This window comes from Phlebotomus papatasi, chromosome 2, assembly GCF_024763615.1.
Source record: "Phlebotomus papatasi isolate M1 chromosome 2, Ppap_2.1, whole genome shotgun sequence".
NCBI lineage: Eukaryota > Metazoa > Arthropoda > Insecta > Diptera > Psychodidae > Phlebotomus > Phlebotomus papatasi.
This window is the reverse complement of record NC_077223.1, coordinates 105,025,718-105,039,738: the sequence shown is the minus strand read 5'-3', so window position 1 is coordinate 105,039,738 and position 14,021 is coordinate 105,025,718. Positions and strand designations below refer to the sequence as shown.

The 14,021-nt window shown below is 34.4% G+C and overlaps 1 protein-coding gene across 2 annotated transcripts in view; it reads left to right on the top strand.

Moving 5' to 3' along the window:
* Positions 1 to 307: 307 nt before the first annotated feature.
* The window catches only part of LOC129800593 (uncharacterized), a 73,063-nt gene continuing 59,349 nt past the window's right edge, over positions 308 to 14,021 (top strand). For both annotated transcript variants that reach the window (XM_055845089.1, XM_055845090.1), the window contains exon 1: positions 308 to 675. The gene's annotated coding sequence lies outside the window, so the exon portion shown is untranslated. The remainder of the gene's footprint in view (positions 676 to 14,021) is intronic.

Sequence of the window (14,021 nt, the reverse complement as noted above, 5' to 3'; positions counted from 1 at the left end):
TTGCTATGAATTAATCAAAAGCCACACTGAGGTGGGTTATTGTGGATTAAATAAAAAAGTAACAAGCTGGAGGTGAAAAAATCCGCATGAGATTGCTGGACGAAGTTGAGGAGTGATCTTAAGAAAAAAAAACCGCGCCAAACCACAAAATTCAGAAGATTTGTTGGTTATGATTCTTGTATGTTTTGTGAGTTCATCGCGGGCATTAACTTTCTCTTTTATTCCGCCGCCACTGGAACTACCACACTCTCATCAGAGTTAGTGTTGATCCACGGGCAGCCAGGTGAGAAGGTACGGCTCGCAGGTAAATCAGCGAAAAGCTGCCACTCAGTCGATCTCAGTCAGGTAAAACCGCGAGAACTCTATTGGCGCGACTCTCTGCGCGATCGTTGAGTCAATTTAGTGAGAAAATTGATCGTTTGGATCAGAGAATTATTTTTCTGTTTGTGGATTTTTTCTGTGAAGTTTTCTTTCTTTTCAACAAAAGTATTCTTGGAGCAAATTAGATTGTGGTGAAGTGTGTCCAGGGAGAGCACAAAAATACTGGTGAAAAGTGCTTTAAAGATTGTTGGATTTCTCAGTTGAAACAGATAAAGCTGAATGTCATCGAGTTGTCTTTCGATTGGAATTCAATGAATAAGGTGGAATTTCTTCAACATCGCAATAGAGTGTGATGTAAGTTTTCAGACATCTTCTCATCCATATCGCTAAGCAAAAATCTTCACAATAAATTGTTGACTAGATGTCCAAACCAGTCGTTCCAACCACAAATCTACTGTTTACCTCAGTGCTAATTGAATTTGGGTGATGTGCGTTTTTTTTGCCCACGGTCTTGAGAATCATCTTTCGCAATAACCTCATACCTCATTTCTGTACAACTGCTGCACTCATGAGGCCCCACACAAATTATTCAAAGTGGGAAAACATTATAATGCTTAAAAAAAATGGCCACGACAAAATGCAAAAGTCCCAAGGTAAACCACCACCATCGTAAATTGTTTTTTTTTCTTACTTCTTAATCTATATATACTTCTCCATATTCTTCATTCGCGCTCCACGGAGGCGATAGTTTTTGATTCAAGTCGCGCAACAAAGAGAGCAAATGAGGAGGGAGCGTCTTATATTGGGATTTCTTCATGACAATTCGCCTTCCCTTCCTTCACCTACGAAATCCATCGGACGCAAAAATATTTAATTCCATGGCAAGTTGAAAAGGAAAAAGACACTTTTCATACCCACGCACCCAGATCACCACGCTCTTTTCCCCACCATTGAATTTTTATAATCTCATTCCTCCGGAATGCCGTGCAGACACACTGACGAAAAGTAATCTGCCTTAAATGGACACGATATCGACTCAATGAGGTGATTTCATTGATGATTTAAGAGGTCCATTAATGTGAAATTGGAGGAAAAGCTTCACGCCATCGGTTACATCCAATTAATATTTGTGACAAGGCTGGGAAAATTGACAGGGTGGCAGTGTACAAGGTCTTGATCCTACATTGTATCTTGCAACTTGCATCTAGGGTAAATGTGCCAAATTCCGGCCAGCTTGCAATTTCGGCCACCTTTTTTGTTCCTCGAATTTTCATGAATTTTTAGTTTTTAGGTCTAGAGATTATACAATGCAAAAGAATAACAAAAAATGTAGCTTCGACAAACGAGATGACTTGAAAAAGACATTTGAAGAATTCCAGAAGGGCAAGGAACTATGAGAATGAAGGTGGCCGAAATAGGGCACTAAAGCTATGTCTACATTTTTATTCATTTTAAAATGTATTAAGAATGTTTTTAGAGTAAATAAAGACGATAAACTGTCTACAAGGTTCTAAGCAACACTCCTTAAGTAGAAGGAATGAAAAAATCAATTTCTATTAAACATATTACATTTCAAACATGAGACTTTGGCGCTTGCATGCAACTGTGCCGAAATTTGGCACACTTACCCTATACACGAAAAAACACGATTTAATGGTGCTATTCTAAAAAAAAATACGTTTCTGTATTATCAACTTTCTTTTGTGTTGGTTCTTTTCTCTACTTTTTTCCCCAGTCTTTACAGTATTCCAAAAACCATCAAACAGTCGAGACAGGAACCAAACGAAAAAAAATCGATAATGTAGAAGCACTTGAGAACAGTAGAATCCTAAAAAGACATGTTTTTTTAAGGAATAGCACCATAAATCCGAAGAAAAAAAACATAAAATTATAAAGTAGGGGAGACTGGGGCAAAAAGTCACAAAACGGATATTTTATTTTTTTACAATCTACTTCAAAAATTTCTAATTAGCGCAGTTTTATAGGAAATTTACCGCTCTACAACTTTGTGAAAGTAGTTTTCCTCTATTTTGTAAGGAAATATACGTTTATCGAACCAATTTCTAAAAGGTAATTTTGTGACCATTCTCAAAAATGTTGGGGCAAATAGTACCAGGTATGGGATATTCAATTTCAATTTCAATTCAATTTCATTTCAATTAACTGCACTGCGCCTGCCGAGCGACTTCACAACCGATCTCCCCAGGTAAACGGCAGAAACCACTGGTTCACAGACCGTATAAGCCAAGTAACAATTCAATTTCTAAGGGATATTATCACATTTTGATTGACTTTGTTACGGGCTTCCGTAAATTTGAAAAAATACCTAGAGGACATATTTTCATAGAAAATTTATTCATTTGTAAAACACCGTTTTCTCTGCGAGAAAAGTGAGAAAACGAGAAAAGCGCTTTTCAAGCTATTTTAGAAAAAAAAACACACAAGAGACTGCTACTCGTTTGACCAATACAAACAACAAGCGGCGAGACATGATAATGACGTTTCTTTTCGCCGTGAGACATCAGAAATTGCTTCGCTTTTTTGTTACTTTTTGCTCTATACCTTTTGTTACTTTTTACCCCAAGTGGCCATTTTTAATAAAATGATTTCTGGAAAAACGAACTTTTGTGAAATTCTAAAATAGATATCGGATTTGTATTCAAAAAATCCAAATTATATAGGAAATATTCACCAGTGCATCAATTTTGGAAAATAAGTAGGTAATAATTGTTATTTTCTGCAAGGAAAATATTTCAAAAATAGGGCTAAAAATTTGGATATTTTTCATTTTCCAAATTCCTTGTTCGAATTCTAAGAAACTTACGACATTGAAGAAGGTCTATGGAGGCTATCTATAGAAAAAAAATTGAGCCGCTATCTTTTTTACCTTGGAAGATATTAAATTTTGAATTTTTCGATTTGTGACTTTTTGCCCCATTCTCCCCTATCTTTAAAATTATGCTTATTGTAAAATTATTAATTATTGCTAAATTATTGTTTCCAAAGTTGAAATTCAAAATCGTGCTTAGAATTCTCGATTTTGGACTATTTTGTTAATAAATTTTATTTCTTACAACAGACATTTTTTGAAAATTCTTCAATTCAATTATAGAACTTTTTTAATTTTAATATCAAGTTCCCTAAAGCATTAAATTTCCCATAAGAACGTATTTATTAGAAATCTTAAAACATTTTCCAGCAGTTCGTAAAAATACACTAAAATATCCATTAGGGAGATTTTTAAAATTAGGGAGAAGTTGGGTACCTTTGAATTAGGGTACTTTTGAAATTAGATTTTTTTATACTATTTTTACTGCTTGAACTCAAATAGAAAGCATTTATTATAATTTAAGAGATATCGGCTTCCGGTCTTCGACAACCCCTACATAAGTCAACATTATCTAGGACAGTCTTTTTTTCTTTTTCCGCCCACCCCCCATGCCCCGTCCTTTTTCACCAAAACCATTTTTTTTGATTTATTTTGAAAATGACTCCTATGATGTCTATCATTTTCGAATACGTTTTAGAGGTGGTCCAGGCGAATATTTCGTCTTTAGACACCTATGTACGAATAGTTTTCGATATCGAATTTTCGAATACTAAAGTTTGGTATTCCCCAAAGTAATACACTTTGGAGGGCCAATTTTTCAACCGATTTGCTTTCAGTTGGATTTTTTTGAAAGGTCTTGAAATATTTTCAACCCGACTATATCGGCTTAATCGGTAGTCAATCGGTAATATACCCATAAATGGTCTACCTCTCTAGGATTTACTTTTTATTTGTTAGTATGCTTGTTAGTCGTGTTAAAATATTCTAAAACCTACTCTTCTTAGGCAATTTTTAAATTTCGGAACGGCGGTATATACCCAAAAATCATGCGACAATATAATACATAGATAGCTCTTTCTCGTGAGTTCGAGAAATCCGCGAAGCTGGAATGCTTTGCCATCTCTTTTTAAAGGAAATAGGGTTTACCATGATGTAATTTATCTTCAAAATTAATTTATCGAGCCCCTATTTAAAGGTACCCCAATTCAAAGGTACCCTACTATCCTCTATGTCAAATATTAGCCTAATTTGGCAAAATTTCTTTAATTTGAGGACTTTCTCTACGAATTTAAAGTAAAAAAGCTTTTAACATAGCGTCATATTCACTCCCAGGGGGGTGACATTACTGAATAATGCGACCAGTTTTAATGTAAATTTTTTACCGTTTTTTACACATTTCACGAGATATCTCCAAAACTACGTAGGTTGAAAATTTGGGGTTTTCGGTTGCCCTTTCCATATTAAATTGGCTTTTATTTTGTATTTGTATTTTTTTGCTAATTCATTTCACAATGACAGAAAATAGCTAATAAACTCAAAAGTTTTTTCGGCACGCTAGAAACACATGGGAAACATAGGAAACGTCATGCCTCTGTTCAGTCCCCTAGGGTAAGATGGGGTAATTCGGAATCATGTCTATTTTGGAATTTTGAGATTTTCTAACTGTTTCAAATGATCACAGAGGCAAAGAAAACCACGAAGAACTACAACACCTTACATTCGAGAGTTACACCTCTTTGTCGTTTCGATCTTATGCCATCTAAAACTATTAGAAAATCACATAGTTCCAAATTAGGCATGATTCCAATTTTACCCTACTCCTGGAAAATTTCAAAAATTTCAAATCTGTATATTCTTATTGGAAATTAATCTCTCTACGATTTTTCCAAAGACTATTTTTCTCTACTTCAAAATATTTATTTTTTATGCTAATTGTAAAGTGAAAGAGATCCCTAAGTAAGCAAAAACCGTAAATTTTACGACCAAAACCCAATTTTAAATTCAAGGAATAATTTTAGAAAAACGATACAAATTCCTTTCCTTATTGCTTTGTCCTAAATTCGCACATTTTAATCTTCACTTTGGTTTGTATTCTCTTTAACTCAAAGAGCTCTGTTACAGCTGAAATATTTTCCAGTTCAAGTGCAATATCAACTAAAGTGAATGTTAAAATAACTTGTTAAAGACCACATTAGAAATTCAAATATTGCCTTCATAAATTATTTAAGACAATTGTCTGTTAGTTTAAATTAACGCTGTTGCATTCCCAACTTTAAAGTTTTCTGCAAAAAAAAAATTAATAGAGAAACATTCAGGGCCTTTTGGAGGTTGATAGTGCGGTGCATCCTTGGTAGTTCAGGAAGTATCCTATATCAGAGTTTCCTCTCAGGTAAATGCATCAAAGAGAGTCTTAAATAGAGTCATAGGCAGTCACCTCAATAACCTTGGAGACAGATAACAATTTTCTCCTTAATGCAATCTTGGTTTATTTCATATCAATTGTGAGAATGGCACCTCAATCAACTATACAAATCAAAGAGTAATACATCAAATGAATATTCATTAATATTCTCTTCAATGAATGTCTTTTAAGTGAGGCAAAGGAAAATAAAGAAAAAAAGAAGTTGACACAAGGAGAGAGAAAATGATGCATATGGAATAAAGTTTCTTCGAGTGTGAGAAAATGCATCAATATTCAGGGCTTTTTGTATATCTTTTTTTTTTCTTGGCATATATATCAAAAGGGAGAGAGACTTTATCTTTCTTTCTGTGTTAGCTCGCATGACATCACAGTCATCTGCACAAAGAGACACAAATTTATTACATTTTCAATCCCAAAAGCAACATAATACCCCCAACATGAAGACTTCGCGAAGGAAAAATGATGTGTATGTGGAATTTTTATGCAAAAATCATTTGCAGGAAAAAAACAGCGACATCGCTTCAAGAAAATTGTTTCACATGCGGTACTATTCTCGATTGAGACAAAGAAGTGCCTCGGGGAAGGCGTTTTGAGGCAATAAATATCGAAAAAAACGTCATCGAGAAATGAAACAGAAAAATGTAGGAGTTGGTTTGGAAAATGTGCTGAGATTTCCGCATGTAGGGAAAGGTTTTCAAGCTTCGTACACACTGAAGCTTCGTACACTTCATACTTTTCCTATTTCTCTGCTAAATCTGACCTAATTTATTCAGGAAATGTGTGACTTCGATAGATTCATTGAAGGAATATGGGAAAAATGTGCAGTGTTTGCAGCCAGAATGTGTGCGAAGCTACAAACCCTTCCCCTATCACAATAAAATTCCACCCTAGACTTTCATACGAGGCTATAATAAAAAAATAAAATCGTAAAAGTATAATGTTAAAATGAGAAAAGGAGGGCAAACTGCCTCAATTTGCGACATCAGGAAAATAATGCGCCAATTTTTTCCCTCCAAAAGCACAAATTCACGACATTGAAGTGGTCTCCGCAGAACAAAAAAAAACAAAACCTCAACGTGATTGGATTCCTTAAAGACACTTGTCTTATTAATTCTTTTACATTAATCATGCTGGAAACAACACACCAAAATTGTGCTGGTTCAATAAAGGTGCAACAATAAACGGCGACTTTGAATTTCGACACTCTCTCTCTCTTTAGGCATTAACTAACAAGTCTCGTGAAATCTCAGGGTTTCTTCCATCTTTTTTTTGACCAATTCAACTTTAAAACATTTTTTCGGCAATTTTCCCACAGCGGAAAATTTGCGTGAGAAAATTGCTAAACGTCCCATCAGCTAAATTTTTGCCATTGTTTATTTTTGCAACTGCTAAAGCTCACACAAAACATTCAGACAAATATTTTAAGTGGACAGAATAGAAAATCAAGCATAACTGGAGCCTTAAGTGGTCCTCACATGCGATGTTAAGATTTGAAAATTCTCATAAATTTCAATACAGGGACTACCTATCACAGGGCACATGGGGGGAGGTTGTGCGGCTTCGTACTGAAAAAGGTGTCCAAGATTTAGGATTTTTTTCTGAATGCCACACAAACTGAATCAATTATACCACAATGTCAATAAAATCTCTTACTTATTAGGTTTATAATTCTATCTCAGAAAATTCATGGAAATCCTTGGATTTTCCTCTACAGGAAAATGAAAATGTAGTAACGATTTTTACGAAGCTTCCCGCATTTACTTAGCTTCGTACATTTTGCCCACGTATGTAGGACTAATTTTTCCCGAAAACATTACACTGGATACAAAAATTTGAGCATTACTGTCTATAATCAATTTTATACTATTTTTCTGGTTTGCCCTGGTTTGCTCAGCTTCGTACAATATTTTGCCCACCTATGTAGGCCTGTTTCCCCGGAAAAATTACACCGGACATTAAAATTTGAGCATCTCTGTCTAGCTGGAACTTTCATCTACTTGTTTTCACCATTTGTAGGAGGTATCACGCATTAAAAAATCAATTTTATACTATTTTTCTAAGATATGTTTTTTGACAGTCGGAAAAACATTTTTTCATTGCATTCTGACAGTCAATTAAGTGCTTGGTTAGGTGTGATTCTCTCATAATCACACATATTGTGATCCTCGGATTTTCTTTAGCACCTTCAATCGGTCTTACAAAACATATTTCGTACATAATTGATTTCGAAAATTAGCTGTCATGAATTTAAAATGAAATGTAGGAAGTTCACCTTTAAAACAAGGTAATTTGAATAAGAAATAGCTCAAAATGCATCCAATTGGCAATTAAAGAATCACATCTACTATAAGCAGTCTGGTAATAATCCAATTTTCTTGTGAAATCATTCAATGAAATCTCTGTGTGACCTAAAACCGTGAGGATTTCTAAAAATCGATGGTCAATAATTTTGACAGATGTTTTTACGAAGCTGCAAAATTCAATTTTCCTGACCTACAAAGGTGGCAATTTTTATGAATTTTCCTCCACCCACAAAAACGACCCCCATTCGAGCAAAAGATTTTCACAGTAAATATTAACTCTGGATAAACCCTCTATAAATTAGAATAGTTGTTTTTTCGAAAAGACACTTGAAGTGTACAAAAATGCATAAAATATTACACATCAGGATTACGATTTTAGAGCCATTTTTTATTTTTGACTTTTGAACCCAGGAAAAAGCACCTAGGCTTTCAAATCTGTCAGGAAATGTGAGATTTTGGACTAGCTTTTAAAATATATGACGATGGATGAAATCCGTTTAGTAACTTGAAAAAAAAATCAACTTTTACGAAGCTGCAACATTACGAAGCTGCAAAACCTTCCCCTACTATCCAGAAGAAACATTTTGGAGTATCAAATAAAATATTACAATTTTATAAATTATTTAATTCACAAGAACATTTAGAAATTTAAGACTCTAATAAATATTTAGTTGTCAATGGGACTTTTTGTGACCATCAGAGACTAGGAACTAGTCCAACAGCAGAGATCAGACATTGGTTCCATTTTATACACTGAGAAAAAAAGGGGGTGCGATTAACATTTTTTCTCCGTAACTTTAACACTTTTTAGGTGTAAAAATATATCAACATTTTTTAATGTTAATTTCACACCTTTTAAAGGGTAAAATTAACATAGAAAAGGATAACTTTAACACCTAATACACCTTAAAAGCATAATATTTACACTGATTTCGGATCAACACTGCAGGGTAAAATAAACATTTCCGGAATGTTATTTTAACTTTTTCGGATTTCTCTCAGTGTACTTTTCCATTTTTTTTTTTCATTCATTTTCAATCGCTAAATCCCTATTGGGGTCGCGGGCACATGACATCCAAATTAGCAGCCCACGCTTGTCGATCCTCCGCCACTTCATGAAGATGTTCGGGTTCGATCCCAAGGCGTTCCAAGGCAAAATTCTGAATTTGATTCAGCTACCTTGTCCTAGGTCTGCCTCGAGGTCGACGCCTTCTCACAATGGCTTGCATAGCTTTTCTGGGGAATCTTTTTCATACTTTCCCATTTATACATTCAAATCTCGAATTAGGACTCGTAAAAGGGCGACAGTGCGATTGTCCTCGAGATGTCTTCTGGTGGTGCTTATGAGAAGTCCAATTAGCTTGGCAATATTGCTCTGTCTTTTTGACTGACCTAGCCCCCCTAGCCCCAATCAAATGTTACACATATTGAAAAAACGAAAACCGATAAGGAATAAAACAAAATAAATTCAATTTGATTCAAAAGAGCCAATTTTTCGGGTGGCCCACTTTCCTACTGGGCACGAGGTCATCTTCAGCTATAGCTAGGACAGCAGATTTCACCCTTTATCCGGAAATCCAGGAGGCGAGATTAGCACGCAATGGTACTTGCTCAATGAACGGGTCGCCCGCTCGTAAATCGGTTGCTCGCTTGAATTTTAGCCTTAATCGTAAATGTTTAAATTCTGTGCTTTTTCTTAGCATTTTGCTCGGGGAACTTTACGAGGCATGTTTTGGGATGTTTAAATTACATCATAGATGTAATTCTGAACGGGACCAATTCCTCTTATTAAAAGCATTCACAGTGTTGGAAAAAAACTCACCCCCAAAAGGGAGTGGCATAGAAAGGAGTAGTCGATGTCAGTTTTGTTCAAGTTAGATCGAGGTAGGACGTAGGGTAAAACAAAGTAATTTTAAAACATTTCTAATTCAGAATTTTGAGATTTCCTCACTGTTTCAGATGGGCAAAAAATGGTAAAAAAATACGAAAAAGTAATATTGAGTGTAATATTAGCCATCTTTCCAGTACCCTTTTTCTCTTTGCCCAGATCTCAAAAAGAAGACGTAAGGAAACCTTAAAAATCAAAGGCGTACCCAGAATTTTAAAAGAAGGAGGCCAAACTATCCCCAAAGAATATCCGTTTTAAATATTCTTAATTAGGGTAAGTGTGCCAAATTTCGGCCAGTTTGCAATTTCGGCCACCTTTTTTGTTCCTCGAATTTCCATGAACTTTTAGATTTTACGTACTCTAGAGATTATACAATGCAAAAGAATAACAAAAAATGTAGCTTCGACAAACGAGATGACGTGAAAAAGATATTGGAAGAACTCCTGAAGGACAAGGAATTATGAGAATGAAGGTGGCCGAAATAGGGCACCAAAACTATGTCTATATTTTTATTCATTTTAAAATGGAATAAGAATGATTTTAGAGTAAATAAAGACGGTAAACTCTTTACAAGGTTCCAAGCAACACTCTTTCAGAAGAAAGAATAAATAAATCAATTTGAATTTAAAATATTACATTTCAAACTTGAGACTTTGACGCTTGCATGCAACTATGCCGAAATTTGGCACACTTACCCTAATACAAGAAATATTTTGGGATTTTGTGTTTTCGTTGAAAATTTATTACCGTACCAAATATAGCCATAACCAGATTGGAGAAATTATGCAATTTTTCTTGCAAGATGTGAATATATAAAAAAAACATTGTGAATTTAAATTAGAAGAATATAAGATAAATAAAAGTTGAATGCCCCTGTATATTTTCAACAATTCGAAATATTCGCATGACGTCGATTGTAATTTTCAATCGAAAATTTCCCATTGAGAACACTCAGCTGAAGATTAAGTTTAAGAAGAAAAAAACATTGATATGTAGGGCGTGTAAAATTTATGCTGAATTCATGAATTCACATCGTGCCACTTTAAAACATAAAATTATCTCATGGTAGTCAAAAAATTGATGCAATCACTCGGCATCTTCGAAAACCACAACAAAGAACCTGAAACAAATGAGTGATGAAGATTGAGTGTTGAACCAACTCCATGAACTGTTGCACAATTAATTTAGGAGTCAAACAGCGCATCTTTTTCTTTTTTTTTTTCTTCTTTTTTTGGTAGAAAATTGAGTCATTTCTTTGGCAAATGGGAGGTGTTTTATTTGGCATAGATAAAGTCTAATGCATTAATTATACCAAAAATTGATACGATAATGGAATTAGTTAATGCTTGATTTGGAGTACACATTTCCAACTCCCCAAATACATAATTTAATTGCCAAAATTTATCTTCAACTCCCTGAGATACGGTCTCCACATATAACATCTCCATCTTAGCCTCAATTGCTCCGCCACGACATAAACATCTGAGAAAATTGCCACTAAATTCCCATACTAAAATGCCAAACGAAATATCTCATAAAAGCAGATACACCATTATGATAGGAGAACTTTACTAGGAGAAGCTTGCTTTTATGCTTTGAGGTGTTTAGTGCCATTAAATCCCATGTGATACCTTGAACTACAAATTAGCTATTGGAAATTCTCAATGGAGTTTCCCATTGATCTGTTTCAATTAAATTTGCGAGCATGAAAAATACACAATTCTGCCTCCCAATGTTATTACCAAAAAACAAATGATTGGATTTATTTCAAAAGGGAGTATGGGGCAATTTTATCCATAACATTTACTCCACTCCTTCGAAATAAGCAATTAACAAGCGTCACTGTTTTGGAAAATGTTTAAACTTATGACTTAAATGCTATTTTTCACTGTTTTATATCAATTTTAATTTTTAAACACCCGAAAATTGCACAAAATTTAAGTTCATCACCGGATTCATGACCGGTTGTAATCGGTATAGACGTCAGATATTGCAAGACCTTTTCAACGAATCTAAAATTTCCCAAATCAGTTGAGAAATATGCTTTATTGGGCCTTCAGAACCTTTAAACTTGAGAAAAAAATATTAGGAATGATTCAACGGTATTATATTTAAATCTCTAAAGCCAAAATCTCGAACGTTTTGCTCCTGTAAGCCAAAATCCAGAAAGCCCAAAAAATCAATCGAAGCCAAAAAATCGGTCAAAGAATCAATCGAGATATCGGCCATTTGGGATGATGTAGGCCCATTCGGGATTTTGACTTTTTCGAATTTCGTCTCTTTCGGGATTTTATCTCTTTAGGTATTTTGGTTTTATCCAGATATTATCTCTTTCGTGGTTTTGATTATTTCGAAATTTTGGCCTTTTCGGGATTTTATCTCTTTCGGGGCTTGAATCTTTTCGTGATATTGTCTCTTTCGACGTTTTGTTTTTTCGGGATTTTGTCTCTTTCGGTATTTCGATTTTGCGGTATTTTGTCTCTTTCGGAGTTTTGGTTATTTCGGAATTTTGGCCCTTTCGGAATTTTATCTCTTTCGGGGCATGGGTCTTTTCAGGATATTGTCTCTTTCGGTATTTTGCTTTTTTCATAATTTTGTTTTTACCAGTATTTTGGTTTTATCGAGATTTTTTTTTTCAGGATTTTAATTATTTCGAAATTTTGGCCTTTTCGGGATTTTATCTCTTTCGGGGCTTGGATCTTTTTGGGATATTGTCTCTTTCGGTATTTTGGTTTTTTCAGGATTTTGTTTCTAACCGCTATTTTGGTTTTATCGAGATTTTTTCTTTTTTAGGATTTTAATTATTTCAGGATTTTGACCTTTTCGGGATTTTATCTCTTTCGGGGCTTGGATCTTTTCGGGATATTGTCTCTTTCGATATTTTGGTTTAATTGGAATTTTGGCTTTCGAGATATTAGCTTTCGGAATTTCAGTCTTTTTGGATTTTTGTTTTCGAGATTTTATATTTTTTGAGGTTTTGACCTTTTCAGAATTTTGGTTTTAGTATTTTTGTTTTTTTTTTTTGGGTTTGGGAAGTTGAGATTTTATTTCTTTCAAGGCTAATTTAGGAATACTTTAGCTTAGTTTAAGGACATTTTGGCTTAATAAGAGTGCCTTTGCCGGTTTTAAATCCTTTAGTTTAATTTGAATATCTTTCAAAAAAGCTTAAAATCTTTCAATTTGGTTTTAAAATAGACTTATAGTGAGTTTTTTTTAAAGTAAATTAAGAACCTGTTTTGGGAGAACTTTGAGAAGCCATTATCACCTACAATATCATCTTAGGAATGCTTTTTTCAGGTATTCTTTAATGCTTTCCATATCGGTATAAAATAATAAAAATCGGTTTAGCATTGAATTTTTTGACAAGTTTTCGAAAAGAATTTAATAGAAAAGCTTTTGAGATTTTCTGTAAAAAAAAAGAAAGAGGACCTTTCCCTTACTATCCTTCCATTCATTAATTTTCAAGTTTTATAGAGCCGTTGGAAAATCAATGTGAGTGAAACTACCTCATCCTCCCCTAAGGGGGTTTAAAAATTCCACATACTTCCCATGCGATTAATGAAAATGTCTAACTCATTCGATGAGGAAAGCGCCGGAAAATCCCTTTACTCCGGTACTTTAAGATTCGGACTGCCACAATATTTATTCCACCTTGTTAACTGGATTAGTGTATATTATAAATTCACGTTAAATTGCACACGGTAGAATAAATTTGGCAAAAATAGATGAAGAAATACCCAGAGCCAATGCCAAAAAGCCGCGACACAAAAAGGGCGTATAATTGCCCATTTTTCTTCTTTCTTGCACAAAATTACACGGAACATTACGTGATGTTTTCTGAAATCGCGCTTTTTATGTAAATAGCATTTGCTATATTTGGGCGCGAAAACAAGTCTTCTCCAAGAAATTGTGCAAAATGCTTCAAAAGATTATCAATGGGATCGCACAATTGCTTTATTTCCTCCCAAATGCTCATCAGTTCATGTCGCAGGGAAAAGAGTCTCATCAATTTGTGAAATTTCCCTCTTGTCGCTACTAATCTTAAACTCTTGTGCATGCTAAATAATTAAAAGGCAAGCAAGAGAGCATCATGGGAGGTATAAGTACAGAAAATTTCATATATTGAGAGAAAATCGAGTAGAAAGGGGATCAAACACGGGAAAATCATCAGAAACTTCAATTTAACCATTTTCACAGTGGCGATATAAATCTGGGAGGAAGTCACATATATTTGAAGTTGAAGATAGGGAGAAAAAC